Genomic DNA, 24,249 nt, shown 5'->3' with positions numbered 1-24,249 from the left:
GCTTTCTGTTGACTATTCGAAGTCCAAAATCTGACTCTATATGCCCAAGTTATGCTCTAATTTGTGCTTAAAATAAATAAAATTTAACTTTTGGGCTCTTAAAACCTGACAAAATGTCAAAATCATAGAACCAAACCTACACCAAGTTGTAGTGCTTTGAATTAGCTTTCCAACACTTATAAGAAGTCTAAAATTTGATTTCCCAGAGAAAGTTATGGTCATTTTACTAAGACAGTCTTTTTATCATTTTCATTGCAAATTTTTTTTTGTGACGAAATTCTGATGGGATTAAATTTGACGACCATCATGGGTTGAAACTAAAAAACTCTTTCATTTCCTTTGAACAAGGCCAAACTAGGGCATATTATATATCAAAATTTATGAAAATATCAACCCAAATCCAATGGTGAGGTCTATTTTTACCCAGGAGGTCATTACTACAAGCTCTACCTAAAACTCTAATTTAAATGAAACATCTGAAAAACCCTTTTGTCCAACAATTTCACATGCCCAAAAATCTACCAACATCTCATCATAACAACAAATCCAAAACCCTCAGATTTGCAATAAACAACTCATATATCTTGCTCTTTCTTTTACCCTCTCATGCATTCCCATGGATTCAATTTAGGGTTACAGTATTAAAACCATAGCTCTGATACCACTTGTAAAGAAACTTGCAACAAAGGATATAATCGTTTCCGCATAACTCATAATAGATCTGAAATAAGTATGCAATTAAAATCCATATGCAATAGAATAGACAACATACCCACACAAAAATGTGACACAAGATATACCCCAGGAAACCCTCATTGAAGAAAAAGCCCAGCCTCCAAAAGCATCCATGTCCATGTATTATTCAACAAAAACACCATTGTAATACAACCATGGAAGCCTTCAAAGCCATAGCCACAACCAAGCAATCCATGTGAACAAGCATGAATCCACACATCTCATGCCATGCTTCCAGCCTTCACAAATGTCCCTTGGTTAACATGTCAAGTCTTGTCCAGCTCGATTCTTTCCCTTTTTCCCTACTATCTTCTCACACAACAACTACCCTTGTGGCTGCTTATATAGTAGCAAGTCCCACAAAACCACCAAGTGGTATTACATAAACCATGTGCTACCTAACCCATTGACCCCACATTTAATATTAAAAATTTAATTTTTTCTCCAATATTAAATAATTACATGAAATATTATCACAATGTTAGAATATAACTCATCAAGTATATCCCATGGAAATCTTTACATGTTGCACACCCATCCAGGTGCAACATTATATAATAAAATAAAATAATACAATATAACAATACTATGTAATGTGTGCAACACCCATTATTTCAACAATCTAGATTAAAATTATTTCTAATCACTAGTCATGATACCCATTGAAAAATACTAAAGTCTCAAATGTCCTTAAAGTGTCATATACACCTTTCTTGAATAAATAAGAGGGGAGGGCTTGGCAACATTTGACGCAAGGAGGGTGAGAAGAACTAGGGCCATAGGCTCACCCAACAATTCAAACCAACCTTGCAGAGTTAACACAATGGAAGCAAACACACAAAGAGAACAACACCAAGAGAGAGAATGAAACACTTTATTCATTCATCAAAATATCAACATACATGCCCAGCTGCAAGGCCTTCTGAGTTACAACTATATACAATATACATTCAAGATCCAAGATCCAGCTTCAAATTCGTACTTCTAGACACATGCATCAAACTCTCTAAATCCTCTAAGTTTTGCCCATAAATCTCTACCAAAAATCTCTCTCCAACTCTAAGCCTAAAAACCCTATTTATACTTTCCAAAACGACTTACAAAAGATTCTAGAACACTACAAAACAAAAAGGGTGACCCAAAGTTGGTCTGCACACATCCCAAGACAAGATCTTATCATAAAAGTCACAATCAGAATTAATCTCGCAAGTTGGCTCCCATTAAGAAACAAAACATGTAAAACTTGTCCAAAATGCTAACACTCAACATCAACAAGAACACTTGGCACATGAAGGATCACTCAACACATGAAGAATAGTTCGACGCACACTGTGGAACTCGGCACACATTGCAGAGTGAGATGGGATGACACACTAATCCGAATGTTAACATGACGTGGCATAACTTCAACTCGGCAGATACTGTAAAATTACTAGCACTCGATAATTGTTGCAACTCAACAATGACTGTAACTCGGCAACAACTGACAGAATGAACACAAATGAGTAGGATAACACATCAACCCAAGATGCTCCTGCATCAACATGTTCATTGATTTCTTCAATGGAATTATTCTTCTTTGCGACATGGTTTCAACTTTGCATCTTCATCAATTTAGTGGAACAAGCTTGTTCAATACCATAATTTGGTGTTCTTTATTCTTTGGATCCAAAATTTTCCATATATTTTTTAGCCATTATAAACCAACTGAAAAAAAAAGAAAACATTTGAATTACATACTAAGATGTTAAGTAAAAGAGCAACCTAATTTATTTTGAAAACTGAACATGAATGTTACACATTTTACACCTAGCAAGGCACTTTTGTTACAACATTGCAGTATTATATGGCATAGATGTTTGTATTACATTCTAGGTCTTTAGTAACTTTCATTGTCATTAATCATTGTTCAAAGACATTAAATTTCTACGTTAAGAATTGACTAAAAGAAAACAATCTTCATATAGCAAATCTCTAAATCGTCAACAAAATTTAGATCTACATATGAAAAAATAATTTCTACACATCACATGATGTGATTCCACATATGTATGTATCACTTTCACATATATAAAAAGTTCAAAAAATCAAAATAAATATATTTCTATAATAATTCAATTCAGACATAATGAAATAAATACTAAAATAGAACCATCATTTATTTGAATTGTATGCATTTACTTGGTTACCTTAATCATTCTCAACTCTTCTTTCTTAAAAAACTCCTTTTACCACTACTAATATTTATATGATCAATCTTAAAATATTTATTAACAGTTTTTTTGAAAACTACTTCAAATACACAAAACTATATACACGCTAATCACATCCCAAATTCATCGCTCGTCAAAATTGAATCACAAATCTCTCACGTACGTAATTCAATGTAGTAAAATACTACTAATATTAAAATTCTTCAAATATAAAATAAAATAAAACAAAGGTCCTATGTTTCCTCGTCAAAAGCTCTACGTTCAAAACTAAAACCGTTTATAGACTTCCATAACAATTAAGTGGGAGGTTTTGAATATTTCCCCAACAAGTTGTATGTTTCATGGTAAACTAAAGCTAATAATTATGCATTAAAAAACCATTATATGGATAAAGTAAGCTTAGCTTTATGACATCTTCGGTGGGAAGCATGTTTAAATCAGATGCTCAATGTTTTAAATTCCCATTACCCTAAACATATTTTTACAATAAGTTTGTATTTGTTTAACTTAAAGTGGGGGGGTCATCATGTTGAAGAGGTCCTCATGTGCTTGCCCCTTCTTGGACCATCTTTTTATTTTTATTTTTTTAAACACTATGCGTGTTCTCCTTGTTCCTCACAATGAACAGGTGAGAGATCATTAAACTAATGGAACCAAGGAATTTTATAATAGAGTTTGTTGTTTGTTTACTTCTTGATATTCATAAACCCTTATGTCTTAAGCAAAGTCTAATACACATTATTATTATAGTCTCCATCCTTATGATCTCCTTTCCATCCATGTGGAGGTAAATTTTAAAAAAATTGACCATTTAATTATCGTTTGTGTTTTTCAATGACTTGATTGTTTGGTCTAGTTTTTAGAGTTATTATATAGTTTGTTTGTCATTTGACACTAGAAATAAAATACGTGAATAATAGGTATGATCTTTCTACAGTTTATGAGAATACTTTTGAGTAGCTTTAGATTTGATTGCTTATACTTTTATTATTGATGTTGTGAATTACACTTCATAATTCATTATTAAGATGAGATAAATGCATATCATATATTGAGATTCGTCAGTATAATGAGACAAAATTAAATAATATTTTGTGAGCGGTGATATAAAAAAATTACACAAAGTTTGAAAGCACTTGAATTACTTTTCTAAGGTAATTAAATATTTTGCACGTACATAAGCACAATTTAATCTAATTACTAAATGTCAATTGTCAATGCACATATTTTAGGATTAAATTCCAAGTTAGAAATAAATTGTGAAGGACTGCCTAAACTTTATAAGTGATGGGAGGTGAATTTGATGTGGTGCAAATTTTTATGGTCTAATATTGAAAATAGTAATATAGGTGTGCTCTTTGTCGAGAAATAAATGGTAATTTACCATTTATTGGTTAAGTCCTCAAATTTGGGTAAATTTTGAAGGCACAGAAGTGCCATATAAGGAGGATCGCCCTGTGGTATAATAGTGACTTGGTTGTATTGCAAGTGTTGCAACCAAGGTTCAAATCCTTGATTGGCCCAAGCAAGTGTTTACATCTAATCTACTGCATATATGAGAGATCAAACATTCATAGCACATGTACACAGTGATTTGGTAACCCAGAAACCTTCCAAACAAAAAGTAAAACTGGGGTAGGGATGATATCCACAAAACTTTGTTACTGCAGTATGAAGTTGGCATGTTAAGGCTTACATTGACCACTTATGGTGATCTGCCCTATTAGGAGCACAAAGGACTGCTAGGTCCACCTTGTTAGAGGATTTACAAACATACACTAAAGTATGCACTCTGTTAGGAGATTTATACAAAGACTGTTAAGTCTACCCTGTTAAAGGATTTACAAAACTGATTCACCTGTTAGGATGAAACAGTGGATCTACTTACAACTTGATTGCTAATTAGATCCTTGAAGTACAGATCACCTCTTGTGACTGATGAATCCTTACTGCTCCTTGTAGACCTTGTTGTATACTTTTCTCTTTTGTTGATTTGCTATCCTTCTTCTCAAAGATTTACATGTCTATCTTGATACTCATGCATACATTGTAAATGATATAATATATTACATATATACCATTCCAATAATTACAATTGCAAGGTTGACCAAAACACAAGTGAACAAAATATTACTAAGTTGGCCAAATAGTAGAAAACTTGGGTTCTTCAAGCTGACTTGGTAACCTTCTAATACTCAGCGTCCACTGCATTACTCGGCATCGTCATGCACTTGGTAGAAGTGAAGGCTTCCAGCCCATACTAATCACACAACATAGCTTGGAACTCAGTAACCATTGGAGACTTGGTAGATATAGTATCACTCGATAAAAATTGAATCCTTCGTTTACCTTGCTTTCACTTGATAAACACTACACTTTCATTACTCGATAAACACTGGACTTCCATCACTCGATAAACACTATGAAGCTCAGTGAACACTGTATGCTCGGTAGATAATGCTAGGTTGCACACCCACTTGGTAGCTTCATGAATGCTCAGTATGAACTACTTAAGTGATGAACCTACAAGGTAACCACTAAATGCTCGAAATACACTGTAGACTGAGTGATGAACTCGGTAATCATTCAGAATCGAGTAAGTGTTTTCACTAATGATAAATACAATATAATGCCAACAGGCCTTTCATGGTTGGTGTTTCTATATTGGACCTACATAGGTCCTTCACTACTACATGCATTGGGCCCTTGTTAGGATTCCATGTTTGTGAGTCTAGGTTGTTGGGTCTGGGGATGAGGTCCCTTATTTGTGGCTGTACGTAGTCTAGGCTAGGCTAAGAATCATTTTGATGAACCTACCAAAAAAATGTGTTATATAAGTAATGATAATATCATGTAAGACATAAACCTGATCTTGTTCGTTGTGCACTTTAAATATCTAATGTGCCTAATTTTTGAAACTTTGTTGACTGTAAAGGAAATATGGTTTTTATAAACACATACATAAATTGTGATTAACCTTCTTAATAATATTTCCTTTATAGTTGTAGAAATATTAAAGAAAATAAATCTTTAAACTTGTAAGTGTTCTACAAAGATTGGGAAAATTCAAATTCCTTTTGGTTGTGCACACTTTTCTCTTTTGAATTAATAAAAGGCAATAATGATGGGCAACAATAAATAAATGTGATTAAATGAATTAAATATATGGACCCAATAATGAATCATTCAAATGTGTGCTTGGTTGGCTTCCAATAGCTAGTAGAATGGACAAGCGTTGGACAATTTTAAATTGATATTTTAAAGTTTCATATTTAGATGTGTTGATGTGGAATCAATCCCACAATTGTAAGACTGAGTTGGGATAAGGAAAAATAATGTTGTTATTGGGAATGAATGTTTGGATATATGGAAGGTGCATTGGAAGATGTGCAAAAATGGATAAGGTAGAATCAAATATGTTGAAATGTGTGTAAAAAGGATAGTTGAAGGTAAAGGGAATGGTTGTAACTTTACATGCAATTGCACTATTTGTTACTATATAATTAGATTAGAGTCTCAAAATAGGTATAAAATTAAATGAAAAATGGCAAAGGCAAATATAAGTATTTAACCCCACTTTGAGGTATATGTAAACCATTAAATGATCATGAATCTTAAACAATGAATATACTTATCACACATGCATATAAATGCCATCTTCAAACATGGAATGGATATCAAATTCATATAAAATAATGGATCATCATAGTTGTCTCAATATAAATCAATCATTTGACATGCATTATCCATGTATTGGAACCACTATAAGTCACTACCACATTTTGCACCATTATAAACTAGTTTGAATTTTCAATCAAGTTAACTAATATGTGCATAGCTTATTGGAGGTGATAAGTGATTCTTTACCTATATGTTAGTAATAACTAAGTCCAAATTTAAGTGATGTTATATTGTGTGTAATGTACATCACACTCTATTCTTGAAGTATGATATATTTTCTACTTGAGCTAGATACCATAAGCCTTTGCATGTTATGCAAATTAATGATAAAACTTCACTCTATAATAGTAATAATTAACATATGATGTTATCCCCCAAATCAGGTCTTTTTTTATTATTATTTTCAATCTTAAACTTTAGGATTTTGATTATAACTAAGCTACCTATAACCCCCCGCTCAAGAACCCAAGAGAAATTAACCTAACATGTTACAACGTTTACTATAATATTTTTTAAATTAAAGTTCAAACAACATCAAAGTAACAATGTGGAAGCAATATACACATACACATCAAGCACACATAAACAATCACAAATACAATTTTCATTCCTTAAAGGTTCCTTCACGTTGAGTCGTGTTTAAGAAGTTTATGTTAATTAGTTTAAAACTCAAGTACAATATTCATGATCATAAGAAATAACAGATACATCATCTCATAATCAAATACTTAAATACAACTAATACAATGAAATACATCTAATGAATAACATCCACTACAAATGTCATAGGGTATGCGAGAACAAATACAAGTACATGCATCAATTGAATAGAAGTCTCCAAGATAAGAATAAGAATGATAATTGTACAACTGTATTAGCGAGCATCCAACATCCACAAATTGGTGGGGGTCCCAAATGGTAAGAAGACAACTACCTCTTGACCGAGTGGTTACCTAATTAGGCTTTCACTCCCATGTAGGGAAGATAATGAAAGATTTGCATATGGCTAATTAATCATAAAACAACCCCTAGGTGAGGAATTCCTAATAGCCAAAACTACCTCAATGGTACACAACTACTGAAGAAGAAAAGATAGTCAAAATTGAAATGGCACTCAATCCAATACCAACATCGCATACTCGTAATGTCTTAAAATGGACACACTTTCCTTTAAGACCTTTTAGCTCCCTCTTAATAATTATCTCTATGGACAATGGATATGTTTGTGCTCTCTCTCCTTTTTCACTCTATCTTCTCCCTTTTTCAACCCTCATTTTTCTAGCAGCTACCTCTACTTTTTGTAGCACCTAGGACTAGACCTCTAGGACTAGGTCAACTCAAGTTGACCTAGTCAGACTAGGTCAACCTAGTCCCTGATAGTTCTAGATCTTGGGGCCCAAAAGGCTTGGGGGGTTTATTAGCTTATAATCATTATCCAGTCGACATGTATTATTTTCCCACTCAATAACTTATCTATAAGGAGACTTGGAGGCTTCATTTTCATAAGCATACATACTTAAGTATTTCATGCACTTAAGATCTTTCTCTCAAGTGAAGATTTTTGCCTTTTAAACTCAAAGAGTTCATGTATTCAAGTCTTTCAAGCATTCAAGCAAGGAGATTTCTATCTAGCATTGAAGGATCCTTTGTGAGTATTTCCTCTTCAAGATCTAGTTTATTGTTGGCCATCAAGGGAGGAGATCTACATTGAAACATCCATCATCTTCCTCATTAATGCACCTTTATATCCATAGCACCATGATGGGATTATGGTAGATTTGTTGCAAACAGTGGATATACCCTACATTCCTAATTCAAGATCTACATTACATTTAAATACATAAAAACAAGGTGAATCCTAACATTTATCTTGTCTTTCAGTCATTTATATTTACATTTCTCAATTATGGTTGATTCCTTAACCTAGACCTTGACCAAGGCAAGCCCTTGTGAAACCCCAATCCCCAAACTTTTGTTTTATGTGTTGATTTGCAAGTTGGGAGCAAAAAGGATTACAAATTTGGAACCTACAACTCACAAGCTTTTTGGAGTCATCAGTTACATATCACTAGCCTATGTCAACCTAGTCATAAGACATCTTCCCAAGTTGACCTAGTCCTTCAGTCTTAGATTATGGGGAGATTTTTGGGTTTTGTTCCTTTCATCATTTCATTCCAAGATTTGTTGATGGATATTTGGATATAGTTTAGATTTGTGAGTTTTCGAGTGAAAACACATCTTCCTCCACACATTTCAAGGTAAGTAATTTATATTTTATTTCCTTTCATATATTTACCCTCAACTTACATCTTAATTGGGCTAAGTGTCTTTAAATAGCATCTAGATTTATATTATTTAAGCAATTAGTTCAATTCCACATTCACATTATCCTATTAAGAGCCAAAAAGAGTACATTTCCTTGCATTGTATTCCTCTTTATAATTTCAATTTACTATAAGCTTCCTTATTCCTTTGGGTCCTAGCTAATATAATTTGCATCATAAGTGGAATCAAATTTGGGAATTCCCCTCTTTCCCTCACACACATATTTGAATGGCTTAGTGACCCAATAAAGTGGAAGTCTACATTTTAGTTAAAGTGCTTCCAATTTATCACTAAACATTTTGGTGAACCTGATGAGTCCCCCCTTCTTCTTGGAGTTATATTGTTTGCCTTATTTTGGCAAACCCTATTTGTGCCCCTTTCCTTTTGGAGTTAGATCTCCTTATCTCTTCCCTCTTTCATAGAGTTAGATTTGGTTATCTTGTGGTTAGATCTCTCTTTTATGCTAGTTATTTCATTTGCATGGTTAGATCTCACTAGGGTTTCCTTTTGTGATCTCCTCTTTTATGAGATTAATTATACAAAGTCCAACCTATAGCATTCTTGTTAGGAGAATTCGTAGACTCATGGGCTCTTTTGATCATGATTCCTCTTTTCTTCCTAGGAATCGTGATGACACCCACATATTTACTCATGATCTTAATCCTACAATGGAGCATAACTCTTCTCATTTATCCCATGGTGATGATGATTCTTTAAGAGTTCCTCCTTTGCAAGTTGAGAAGCTTTCTAGTGAATTTGATAAATTGAAAACTTGACATGCTCAAGAAAATCAAAATCCTAATAGCATTGTTGTTGTTGAATCTCTTAAGAAGGTTTGTTAATAACGATGACAATAATATTTCTATCTTGTGTGGTAGATTTCACCTTATTTATACTCATGCTAAGTCTTTGAAGAAATGTGCTCAAGATATGGGATATCCTCCTCCTTCCACAATTGTTGAACCTTCCATCTCAACCACTCTTTCCAGCATGCCTACATATGCTCCATCTCTTATGACTACTTCTACCAAGTGTCCACTCATTTAAGTGGTTGTCTTCCTAGCCTTTCACTTCCCGTGAGTGTTCCTCCTACTTCCATTCCTTCTTCATTACCTTCATGTAATGTGGTTCCTTTTACTTATTCAAACCCTTTACCCATTTCTTCTCATCCTTCACTGACATCTTTACATGTGCCTTTTGCTTCTTATAACTTTCCTAACCCACCTAGCATACCTATGCCTACTAGTATTTCTTCTAGTCCCACTATTAGTACATTGGTTCAAATCTAACTATTATTGCTTTACAACACTAGCTTGCTCAATTAACTCAATCTAAGTATAATATTCCTACACGTGATGTTGCTAATCCCATATCATTAGATATCCTCCATGTTTTTATCCTACATCATGCTGAGGTACCTCATCTTGAGACTTATAATGGTAAGGAGATCTTGCAATTCATTTCAAAAATTTCCAAACTATATGTAGTGATTTTGCTCATGACTATAGGCTTATGGCTAAGTTGTTCCCATGTACTTTTAGGGATAGAGCCTTGCAATGGTATTTCTCTCTACCTCCTCATTCTATTGATTAATTTCAAAATCTTGCTAATGCTTTCATTCAACAATTTTAGAACAATATTGGTCCTCAATTTTTTTAACTAATTCAATGCATTGTCAGTAGAATGTTAAAGAGAAAGTTACTGAATTTATTGGTATATTTAAAAATTTGTATGCTTAGATTTCTTATCATGTTCTTGATCATGATATTTAGTGTATCTTTATTTCTAATTTACAAAAAGACATTAGTGATAAGATTCTCCTTACTGAGAATACCTCATTTTCACACCTATGTATAATGCTTCACCATTACCAGTTACAAGTGAATCAACTCTAGAGCTCTACTCTAATGCCCCTTGTTTCTAGTGATAAGAGTGATCCCGTCACAAATTCAAACAATTTTTCTAAAGCTAATAATTTATTCAAAATCAAATATACAAATATAGTTGATGATCAAGTGGCTACTACATCCTGAGGTACAACTATTTTTTCCTCTATATTTCATCATAATTGTCAATATACTCAACTACCTGAGCCTTTGTATGAGGTGATGACTAAGTTGATTAATTCCTATGTTCTTAACCTTCCTCCTATTCATCCTATTGATACTAGTAAACCATTGCCTAAGTCTTTTGATTCCAATACTTTATGTTAATATCACCATCAACCAAGTCATGATACTCAAAAGTGCTATGGTTTGAAGATTTCTATTCAGGACCTTATTGGTTCCAAGGCTTATCTGTTGACACTCAAGTTAATAGGAATAAAAATGTTGTGCCACCTAAGAAGAATTTGCATATTTAAACCTTATTGCTTCCAAGGCTTATCTGTTGACACTCAAGTTAATAATATGAATAAATATGTTGTACCACCTAAGAAGAATTTGCAGATTTACACTAATCCTTTACCTTCTCACTCAGTGAATGTTATTAATCAACCTTCTTCTTTCAATCACCATATTGATTATGATGTGAAGACTCAAGAAGCAAATCATGTGGTTAATCATGTTGAGATGGCACCTCAACTTTCAATTTCTTCCCCACCCGAACCTTAACATACACTTATTATTACCTTTATCAGTCTGATATGTTTAAGACACCTAACGGTCCTCTTTACATCACTACTATAGTTGCTCATATTCCTTCTTGTGGTACTTTGGTTAATCCTTCCTCTACTATGAATGTTATTATCAAAGAACACCTCTTTAACAAAAAATTGCATAAAGAAATTTATTATTCAACTCCTCTATGGATTCAAACATGTTATGGTTTCCTTTATTGTCCTCGAGGTTCTACTATTACTTTAACAGTTACTTTATCAAGGAAATATGTTTTTACTAACTTTTTTGTTATTCCTACTTTTGATCAATTTCAAGTTAAGCTTGGTATTCCATGAATTTCTTCCATGCAAGCCATAGCTTCTCCTATTCATAAATGTCTTAAATTTCCTCATAATGGAAACATTATTAGTATAAATCATTCTCTTTATAAACCATCATGTCCTAGAGATTGTGCTGAGATTGATTTTTATTGGCCATCTTGTCCTAAAAAACCACCTACTTGTCCTAATCATCTTTATAGAAATTATCAACAGTATAAAGTAGCTAAGATTGTGGAGCTGGGTTTTACTAAGGGTTGTTCACTTGTACATGTCTTGCTTATCGCCCCTTCTACTTTTGAACTTTTTCTTCCCTTTACATCTATTCAACTTGTTGATGTTCCTTCTTTGGAACCTATGGTAGTTGATCCTAATCCTTCTATAGTGTCTCATTTGACTATTCATAATGAACATGCTCATCAGTGTCACAAGAACCATCAAGCTAAAGCTAAGGCTACAACTCATTATATTGCTTCTCAGCCTTCATTTTCTTCTCAATCTTTACCTTCCTTTGATCAAACTATGCATAAGTGTTTGGAGGAAGCTAAACAAGGTAATATTTTACATATGGATAAACATGATGATTATGTTCATATTTTATATTATGTTAATCTAAATATGGAAGATACTTTAGATGATATTAATGATGAATATTTAATTGATATGGATAGTGATTTTCCTAACATGCTTTCTACATAGCTTACAATCACTCCTAGTAATGAGCATAGTGACTTTCAAATTCCTTGCTTAGAACTTGTTGTGATTCCTACTATAATGGATATTTTCATCTTGCGGGTCACCATCATTCCCCTAGCATTTTGGATCAGAATGGGAGGGGGGACATGTGGAACACTTGATGTGGACTTTATTCATCATAGTAGTCTTTGTGTTCTCGTGTTGTGTTTCCCCCATGTTGTATTTTTGTTCTATATTTTGTCTTTTGATTGTCTCGTGTTGTGTTTTCTCCCTTGAAGTTGAATCCCTTGATGAACTGACTAGCATGTCACATGCACTTGCTAGACCATTTGGTTCATATTTTGATGGGTTGATTAGCATGCCAAACACACTTTCTAGACCATTCAATGCCATCTCCTTTTCTTTTGTAGAGACCTTTCCCCCTTTATTTTTATTTTCCTTGTGTGGTTCACAATAAGGCAAAAAAACCTTAGTGAGTGAGTAACTACACCCCTTTTTGTAGTTCTTATCTCTCTTATTATGATTTTGGATGTGATAAAGACTCAAGTCTGTTGTGGGCTTAATGATTTCTTTTTCTCCTAAATCATGATAAGATTTTCTCTTTTGTTTTTTCTCTACTTTACCGCAAGTTTGAGGAAACTCATACTCCCACTAAAGTAGGGGCTAAATGTGTCATCTTAAAATGGACACACTTTCCTTTTAAGAACTTTTAGCTCTCTCCATAATTCTCTCTGTTGGTGTTTTAAAATGCCAGGTTTCAAAAACCCAATGATAGGAAGAAATACATCTAGGGGCAAATAATTCTTATCTACAACATACCCATTTAGACACCGGGGCCAACAATAAGGCTATACTCCTTCTTCTTCAGGCTCTACAAAACCTAGTTGAGTGAACCTTAGATTCTTTTATATGGTACCAGTTTCAAAGCATACAACTAAATCTTATAAAGAAGATAATACCCTTAATCTTCTATACTCATGGAAACAACATAGAAATGAAATAGCTAATAACATGACCTATGAACTTGACAAGCTAAGTGAGGGTAAATCCTTTTAGTTCTTCAACATAAAAGGGAAAAGACTTTGATTAATGTGTTGATTACCAACATAATCCACATATGCAAAAACAATAAACATGCAATCTCCAAGATGATCAATCCCTTATCCATTGGACATTAAATAAGTCAGAACATACACAAGGATACCCAAGATATACTCATATACTAAGATATACCTCAATCTTCTAACTACACAGTTTGCCTTAAGATCATGTGATTACATGTTTTGCACCACTGTACTTGCTCTTCTTAACCTAAGATTAACTGCTACGACCATACACTCAACAGTTAGTTGACGATCTTCGCACTATCATAGCTATTAGGGACTTAACATCTCTCTTGCATGTGATGTTGCGAGCCCTTCATTCTAGCCTTTATCGCAACCTCATAGCTGCTCATTGCTTAGATTTATTTACTATTGTGATCCAACAATGACTGCTCACTAACCATGATCGCGCCTTCACCATAATTAATCCTTTTTCTTTATCCCTGACTACAACCATGCAAAAAGGCTTATCTTTAACTTTTTGTAGCTTCACCAACCCTTTTCTTAACTGTTATGCCTGAATTGTGATGATGCGTTGAACCTTTCCAATCAACTGTTACTTCACTTTACAGTTTCTCCGCTTAACCTTTAACTCAACAATTAACCCTTGCAAACGTGTGATCACAATGCTTCACCATTTCGTTGCTCAGACCTCAAGTTATCCTTAACCCTATGCAAAGATGTGATGAATCAAGCTTTAATCACATTGATCACTATTCATGCATTCACAACTCGTAATCCCTTCTATGTTTTCCAACCTATGACATTGTGATAAATAGTTCTTTGCCACTTCACAACCACAAAACTTTATCCATAGCTAAACCTTGCGATAATGTGATTTTAGGCTTTTGCCACTTCACAACTTAAAACCTAGGTTTTTCTTAACCACCTACAAGCATGTGGCATGTAATGTCCACCCCTACTTGACTTTTTTGTTGTATTGTCAGATTCTTTTAGGCTAGTATTATGATTCTATTTTAATGATTAGCAGTACCTGGTTATCAAATTTGATTAGATGTTCTTTTATACTCAATTTATATATATGATGAGTTACCTAGTTATTTCATGATTATTTTGATAATGATGAATATATATTCATTCAATGATTTCAATTTTTTCATGATGTTAGATAGAGGAATGATTTATATGCAGTTCTATGGTTACTTACCCCATACTTGCATGTGTATGGTATACGTGTACGTTTTCTTTATGTTTGATGTTCCTGATGTGGTTGAGGGAGGGAGTCATAGTCACCTGCTAGTCAGGATCTACATGATGTACCACTCCCCGCTATTGCCTATGTAGTTTAGAATATATATTTATGTACATGCATGGATTTTATGTAGGTTATAGGTACCAGTATCAACTTCCTTGAATTGCTAGGATGAGCATACCTTATCACAGTAGCTCATTAGTATAAGTGGAGAGATAACTCTTGAGTCTGAATCCTATCCTTAATCCAATTGTCCTAGAAAGTAGGACAATCATCTGAGTTAGTTTCACCTTTTCGACTTCGTCAAATGATATGAATTTGTGATTTTGCCCCTAGAGTTTGATTTTTCTCTTTGTCTTCAATTGAGTTGTTGTATTTGATTTTATGGGTCTATTGTGATTTTCTTTTATAATTAAATCAAATTGAAAGATAATTAATTATTTAATTGAATGAAAATTTTATAAAGAAAATTCAATATTTAATCATATTTAATTGATTGAGAAATTAATTAAATTAAATAATTAAATTTAAAAGGTTTTAATTAAAGTCTTATTTTGGCATTTTATATTTATTTAATTTAATAATAATTTATTTAGGAGTTTTATTTTAATATAAAGTCTAAATAATATTATTAGTTAAATAAAAGAAAAAAGTTATGAAAATGATGAAAGCGAGGAAACCAACTAGTTATCCCAGCCCGAATCGGGGGCATAGGAACAGAAGGAGACATCTCGAGAATTTGTGCATTATTGAAGTTATTAGGCAGGGATGCTCTCTAGTGAATCAAAGCAAAACTCATAACATAAAATATGGAAAGACGGATGCTAGGTTTGATGTCCCCATGACCAACAGATTTGCGGCATTGGATAAATCAACAGACGAATCTATCAGCCTTCATTAGGTAGGAGCGCATCAAGGATTAAGGATCAATGCGGAAGCCCCCTTTGGTTACACAGACCATTTTGAAATTCGTCCCCAGTTGTCTATCCTCACTGTAGAACAACTTGATAACCAGATCTGAGTTTTCAACATGACTAGGTATGTGTATCCAAATACTTTTAAAACTGAGCCCCTTTCGGGGAGCACTCCATTACCATTCGCTATCCCAAATGTTGAATATGAATTTAAACTAGCCTCCCCTTCATCCTAGATTCATCCTCATCGATAGAAAATGAACATCTCCCAGTCGCCTAACCCTAAAAATTCTCCCGGATCGTCGCGACTGAATTTCCATGATAAACTGGTTCATATCACCATTGATGATGTTGAAGATTCCTGGTTCGACTACCTGAAGAAAGGGGTCTTTGCTATTTGGAATGGTCCTTTAAAAGATATCCATCCCCTAATGGAATGGCTATCGGGAAACTGCTAGGATCAGGTAAGTATTTTCCACCAAAATGATAACATACTGTTTTTAAAGTGTGAAGAAGAGTCGGTTAAAGATGAGTTCATTGCTATTTCTGAATGTTTTTATAAAGGTCATTGTGTCAAATTTGTAGAGTGGTTCCCTAATTTCCATATTGATATGGTTGATTGTATGATCCCGTTATGGTTTTCCATGATGTCTCTTCCTCCGGAGCTATGTGATGTTGACATTATTTATGAAATAGTCTTTGCTATAGGAGAAGTTATTGCTATTGATGCTTCATTTTTCAGTTGTAACAGTGTTAAAATTCTCATTAATCTTAATATTAATCACCCCTCCAAGTTCCAAAAGGAAGTAATTACCAAGAAAGCTTCATATGCTATAAACTTTCAAGCTTACAAAGGAAAGATCATTAACATCTTGAGATTTGATAAAACATATAACATCAGACCTAAGGTCCTTCCCCTAACCTCGGACTTTAGGAGCAAGTTTTGAGGGTTGAGCTCTAAGTTAATTAGAAGGAACAAAGAGTTAGGAAAACAAAGTTATCATCCAAAAAACCAGATCGGTCAATATTCTCAGAAAGGACAGAGGGATTCTATAAAAAGCATTATTTCAGATAGGACAAAAGGCCCTTTACCAACCTCAACATCGGACTTAATAGAGGGAACAAAAGTAAGGAAGGCTAGTGTCTCCTCCAAAAATGACAAGGAATTTAGGGGAACAAGAATTTGTGACAGTAACCACAAGACTAATAATAATGGATCTGATGGTATAAAGACACGACTTCCAAATGCCAGAAGAAAGTATGCCAAAGAAATGAAAGAGCTAACTCTTAGACATAACAAGGAACATAACAAGGACTTAGAGCAAAGAAAATCTTTAGATAATGTTCTTCTGGCAGTGGTTAATAATGTTCTCAGAGCAAGGAGAATCCCGGAGACCAAGCCTTTCCCCCCTCATAATTAGATACTGTGAACCATATAGAGCAGCAATTGCATAAAGATACAATAAGGAAGGAGAAGAAAGATATAACAACACCCAGAACTGAGGTAGGTTACAAAGGAGAAACTGACCAAATTCATAAAACATTATGCAAATCAGGTGAGGCCCATAGAAGCAACATGATGCTGGAATTGGATCTGACAGATATATAAATTAGTCTGATAATTTGAATTTAGTAGAAGCAAAGAATGATCTTCTTTTTGCAGCATCAGAAATAGGATTGGAAAACATCTCTTACAAAGCAGAAGAGTAATTCTCAGGGCAGATGCATATACAGAAGGTGGCTGAATCAGAGTTTTTGACACCTAGTACTAAAGGCCTCAAAGGAACATCCAAGTTTTGGTAGACACCGACTAGTCATTCCTCTTCTCCCTTCACTCCAGAGATCGATCAATCTGCTACAAGGGAGAGACATGGGACTATAGAGGAACCCATTCTCACAGTTGTACAATTTTTTTAAAATCAAGATCTAGACCTCCTCTTTGACGAAGAGGATATAGTTACAACTGACAAGAATTAGAACAATTCTTAGAGGATCTCATCAGAGTTTTCAGTGATGATACTATTGAAAATAGTATGAACTCCCAATAAAGGAAATTAATGCAAAGGATTATCAAGATAGGAGGAAACAACTACATGACAAAAGATCTCAGGAGGGATATACTCCAAATAGAAGCAGAGGACAATTATCCGAAACAGTCTGGAAATCAAGGTAAGGATTCAGGAGTAGCCCAAGAACTAAACGACTTAGACTTGGAACAAAATTATGATAAGAGATAGAGGGAAGAAATTTTGGGGGAAGTACTGGAAAAGGTTTTGAGGGAATTGGAAAAGGAAGAGTTCTTTGACAGAAGGAATTCCACAGTTACATCACCACAGAGTCAGAACAAGTGTCAACAAGAGCTTGGGATACAGACTAATCAAGATGGTATCAGCTCACCCAGATATGGAAAATTTAAAGGAAAAAGAGGAAATAAATCTTTAAAGGAACTAAGAGAAGCCGAGGGCCTAAGTAGAGAATAGAAAAATATTGATTACCTATTCTACATAGGGAAGGGGAAGGACCTTCCCAAGGTGTCATGAAGATCACTTCTTGGAACGCTAGGGGACTAAATTCTCCTAGCAAGAAAAGGACACTTAAACAATATTTAAATTTTTTTAACTCAGACATAATCCTATTACAAGAAACTAAACTAAGTTTGGTTGATGGTTCAAAATTAGCCAGGTCATTAGGAATATGGCAAGCCATCTTCCTAGAAGCTAGAGGAGCATATAGGGGATTAGGAATATTATGGAATCCAACAAAAGTAGATGTGTTTAGTATAGACCATAAATATAATTGGATGAGTGTTAATGTGCAAAGTTTGAAGCCAGCGTTAAAATTTGTTTTAGTTAATATTTATGGTCCAATTAGTGAAACTGGAAAAAAGGTAGTTTGGGACGAAGTAAGTTATTCGATCCTGAAGATGAAAGAGAGTTAGGTTGTTATTGGTGGGGATTTTAACACCATTACCAGTTTAGATGAGAAGAAAGGGGGAATACAACATCTCTCTAGATCGTCCTTAGAATTTAAAGCTTGGATTGAGGAACATGGTCTGATTGGTATCCCTTTTAAGAATGACACCTTCACATGGAATAATAGAAGACATGGTCCTAATTTTATAGCTAAGAAACTTGATAGATTTTTCATTTTAGGAGATCAATTAGCTGGAAACTTAAATGTGCAATCCACAATTCTTCCATTTGCAGGATTTGATCATTTCTCGGTCTGTTTGGAATTCTTAGAACCATCGAAACCGATAAAAAATCCTTTTAAGTGTGAAAAAACGTGGTTCTAGGATCCAAAATTCTTAGAGAATATTAGGACATGGTGGTCACAATCTGATTTTGTGGGTTCTAAAATATTTATATTCATTTCCAAACTTAAAATGTTAAAAGAAAAAATGTTGAGATGGAATAGACTACACTTCAACAACATTTTCAAAGAAAAAATAGAGATTGAAGAAAATTTGAAAACCCTTAACGAGGACATTATCAAACAAGGTATGAATGTCAAAAGTTATCATCTAGAAAAAGAACTTCTCGCAAAACAAGAATCCATTTACTCCAAAGAAGAAATTTTCTAGAGGCAAAAATCCTAGGAAAAATGGTTGGATGAAGGGGATAGGAACACAAAATTCTTTCATAAGTCAACTATTTATAATAGAGCTCAGAATAAAATTACTAGCCTTATCAATTATAGGGGTGAACGTAAGACAATCCTACAGAAATAGCAGATATTTTAGTTGAATTTTTTCAAAAACTACTAAATAACTATGAAGGTTCAACAAAAAGGCTCAATCGAAGATGCTTAGTTATATACCTAAACTGATCACTGCTGAAGACAATAACTCTTTGAATAAACCTATCATGTTGGAAGAGGTATTTTCGGCTATTTTTAGTATGAATCCCGATAAATGTCTAGGTCCTAATGGATTTCAGGCCTTCTTCTTCCAAAAATGTTGGGACATTGTAGGAGAAGATTTATGGAAAGTTATCGAAGGATCAAGAAAGGGAGGTGCTTTGTTAGCTGAGATCAATTACACCTTTTTGACTTTGATCCCTAAAAAGGAAGAACCAAAACATTCGGGGGACTTTCGCCCTATTGCATTATGTAATATGATTTATAAAATCTATTCCAAAATTTTAGCTAAGAGACTAAAAGGAATTTTACCTAAAGTGATCTCTAAGGGCAAACAAGTTTTGTCCCGGGAAGATCTATATTGGATGGTATTTTAACAATCCAAGAAACTATCCACACAGCCTCCAAAGATAAAGTCCCTTGTATGTTTATGAAACTTGATATTCAAAAGGTTTATGATATGGTGGATTGGAGATTCCTGTGCAAGGTCCTACAAGCATTTGGCTTTTCCAAACAATGGATCAACCTGATTTTCAAATTTATCTCAACGCCCAAAATTTCAATCTTAATTAATGTTAGGCCTGAAGGATTTTTTAGTATATCGAGAGGCATTAGACAAGGAGATCTATTATCCCTGTCCCTCTTTATTATCATGGCAGAGGCATTTGGTAGAGTGGTCTCTGAAGCTTATCAACAAAAGGAAATCTTTGGTATCTCAGTGACTAGGAATCTCCCCAACATCATGCACCAACAATATGCAGATGATATGATCTTGCCTAGCAAGAGCTCAATACAAGAAGCTTTGGGATTTAAGAATATCATTGAGTCATATATGGATGCCTCTAGGCAAAAAGTCAATAAAGATAAATCAGAGATTTTCTTCATGCATACAAAGAAAAGTATGGAAGACCAAATCTATGAAATTATGGAGTATAGGAAAGCCAAATTCCCATGTAAATATTTGGGTATCTCCTTGGAAAAGGGCCTGAGATCTAAAAAGATATGGATAGATACACTAGGGAAGATGGATGGATGAATAGGCAGTTGGAAAGATAAATGGTTGTCAAAGGCCAGGAAAATTACGAAGATTAGAGCAGTCCTATCAGCTATCCCTATTTTCCTTTTGGCCTGTCTCCCACTATCTAAATGTACATCTTCAAAATTTGAATCCAAACTCAGAAACTTCTTATGGAATGACAGAAACGATAAAAAGAAGCAAGCACTCATCAAGTGGGATGAGTTATGTAAATCGAAGGAGTTAGGAGGTTTAGGAATCAAGAAACCCCAATGGCGGAATGAAGCTATGGGGGCCAAACTTATTTGGCGATTATATACAGAACACAGTCATAAATGGGCTAAGATCTTTTATAATAAATATCTTGATTCGTCTGATCCTTTGTCAATTTTTAGGATGGATAAACTTCCCAAAGGTTCCAAAAGTTGGAATTTCATGGTCAATTGCAGAGGGTTTATCATGAAATTCTTAACATGGGATGTAGGGCAAGGGGATAGAGAATTGTTCTGGGAAGACTCTTGGGATGGGCTCCCCCCAATCTCATCAATCCCATGTCATGATAGACTCAAAAGGATCTTAATATCAGCATGGGGTGATAAAGTAATAGATTACAAAGTTAAAAATGACTTTGATGGAATCCAAAAATGGAGATGGTGTTAGGTGGAAGGTTTAGGTTTGGATCCTAAATTAGTGAATGCTTTTGAGAAGATTATTTCAGAAAGATGTATCAAACAGTCAGAGAGATTAGATTCCCTGATTTGGGCAGGATCTAAAGATGGTCGATACAGTGTGAAGCAAGGATACAAGGTATTGGTGAATGCTCAAAGTTGGAAGAAAGTGGAGATGCCACTCAAACTATGTTGGGATACTACATGCCTGCCTAAAGCTGGTTTTAGTTTATGGTTATCCATACAGAACAGAGTTTTGACAGTAGATAGACTATCTAGATTTGGATTCATAGGCCCCTCTTGGTGTACTCTGTGTAAAAATAGCAATGAAGATGTGGAACATTTATTCTACAATTGTACATTTGCACAATCTTGTTGGGGGTGGCTCAAATCTAGGTTGTCATGGTCATCTCCTTCATCGAAGTCTTTCCAAGATTTTATTCTTTCATGGCCTACTCACTTGGAGTATGGGATTTACTCTAAACTGTGGAATATCAGTCCCTTAATCATTGTGTGGGAATTATGGAAGGAAAGAAATAGATAGGGTTTTCAAGACAAGGCTTTAAGTATTGAAAGATTTCTGTTAAAATTAGAAGGTGCAGTTGTGGAGGTTTTAAACTCACATCTTCGAAAATCCATTAAAGAAGAAGGTTCCTTTTCTTGTTAGGAAGGGTTAATGAAAAAGAATTGGCCAAATATAATTAACTCTCCATGCGTTTATAAAAAAAAGAATAAAGAGGCCCGGGCTAATTGCAAATGGAAGCCCCCGCCAAGTGGTTGGTACAAATTAAATTTTGATGGTGCGACAAGGGGCAATCCTAGAGTAGCAGGCATTGGATGCATAATAAATGACGATTGCGGAAAATGGATAGGCAAATTAGCATCCCCCTACCTCCCTCCACTAATGATTTGGCAGAATTGGAAGCTGTAGATAAAGGATTACAGTTATGCATTCTTTAGGAGTTTCCAAAGTCATCATTGAAGAAGATTCATAGATAATTCTAAATGCCTTAAGGAAACAAGAAACACCGAATTGGACTTTGAATGCCAAACTTAAGGATGTGTTGACTCATCTAGATAAATTGGGAGAGTACCGAATTTGTCATATTTTCTGAGAAGGCAATAGGATAGCAAATAGTTTAGCTAATATGGGAGCAGATGGTGAATCTTTATTAGTATTTAACAAGCATTAAGGCACATGGATTTGTAAACGTTTAAATTGCTTATAGAAATCATAGCTTGACTAACATGAAGAAATAGTCATATTTAAGATATAAACACATGCCATATTTAAGATATAAATACATGTGAAGTAGCCTCTTAGAGGTTAATCAATAATTGATTTGGAAACTCATTCTTTATTAGTTTAAGAATTGAGCATAATAGTTGTCTGACCCAGTCCTATGTTTTTTCCTTTGTGGTTAAGGAGCCAGTTTTAAAAATATGAAATGCCTTTTGGGTTGCTTAGATCATATCGGTTTATTAATTAAGTTTTTTCATATATCCCGTGACTCATTTCAATATGTAAGGATTTTCAGTACAGAGTCATCACTTGGGATGATGTTTTAATTAATATCCAGAAGGTAGTATGATTTTACTCAGTTTTCCAATCTGATTATTATGTCTCTTCTCTGACAGCTTCAACGAAAATCTCATGAATTGATATTGATGATCTTCTCATTACTTTATTCTACATTTATCTTCCCTTTCGATAGGTGAAATATCTTCAAAGTTTTGAATGTTAAGGATATAGATTAGATTGCGAAAGATTATTAGTCAGTTTGGAAATTAGATGCCTCCACAAGAGTGTTATGATTATGATTTTGATGGATGCCCTTAGATAAAGTATCAAATGTCCTGTCTCAATGCCTAAAGGGCAGAGTGTTGTTAAAATCTCTAGAGGGTCCATCCCTGGAGATGATGGATTGTAACACTAGATTTAAAATCAATGCCTAATACTTAAAGAGAACCCTATTTCATTCTTATGAGGATTTTAATGCTTTCTATGGGCTAAATAGAATATAATAATGAAGGGGTTTTGCAGTAGTTTCTTAGACTAGTATTACTCATAATTGGTAAGGATTTCTTATAGAGAAATTTGGGCCTTAGTATTTATGTTAATTACATATTTGCTAGATCTCATTCTTCTGTCTTGATTGATGGGGTTACGGCAGAAGGTTGGGGATTGAGGATATTTAATGGTCTGAGGCAATAGATTAGCAGATGAGTGTAAGGTTTTTTGACTTTAATGCCAGGAGTCTTCTACATATATGTTTTAATTTGTTCTAAGTTTAGTCAGTTTTATGATGATGATAACTCAGATGCATAGTACTTATGGCATCCTCTTGTTTGCTCCAATTTTATTCAGTCTATTTTTTATGTGGTTTGTTGGACCTTTGCTGGCTGAATGTCTAGCTATTTTGATTCTGTATTTTGGTTTGTTATTTTGTTTTGCATATACTATCTTAGTATTATGCTAGATTTCATAAATGGATTAATTGAAAAGATTATGTTAGAAGTTTAAGTAGGCTTTTTAGGATATTCCTCTATCATTATATTTGTTTAGATTTAATTTCTCTAAATTGCATATATATGGTTAAAACTTTTCCCTTATTTATTGATCTCTTTATATGGTTAAGGCTTTTAAAGGATGGGTTGATTTACTAATTCAATCAGGACTTGGGTCAAATTTGAATTTGTTTTTAGATCTTTTTAGATAAGAGATTTTTATGAGTTAACTCTGATATAATACACTAGCTGAGATATCAGGTTTAACAACCTATTTTCATAATGCATGGGTAAATGTTTCTCTCTATATAGGAATAGTTTTTTTGTAGTGATAAAGTCTTGCAGGAAATTATACTTTGATATTGACACTAGAAGATGAGAGACA

This window comes from Cupressus sempervirens, chromosome 2 (genome assembly GCF_028749045.1).
Source record: "Cupressus sempervirens isolate cs-2001-9-10 chromosome 2, ASM2874904v1, whole genome shotgun sequence".
In the NCBI taxonomy this organism is placed as follows: domain Eukaryota; kingdom Viridiplantae; phylum Streptophyta; class Pinopsida; order Cupressales; family Cupressaceae; genus Cupressus; species Cupressus sempervirens.
This window is presented reverse-complemented; position numbering follows the sequence as displayed.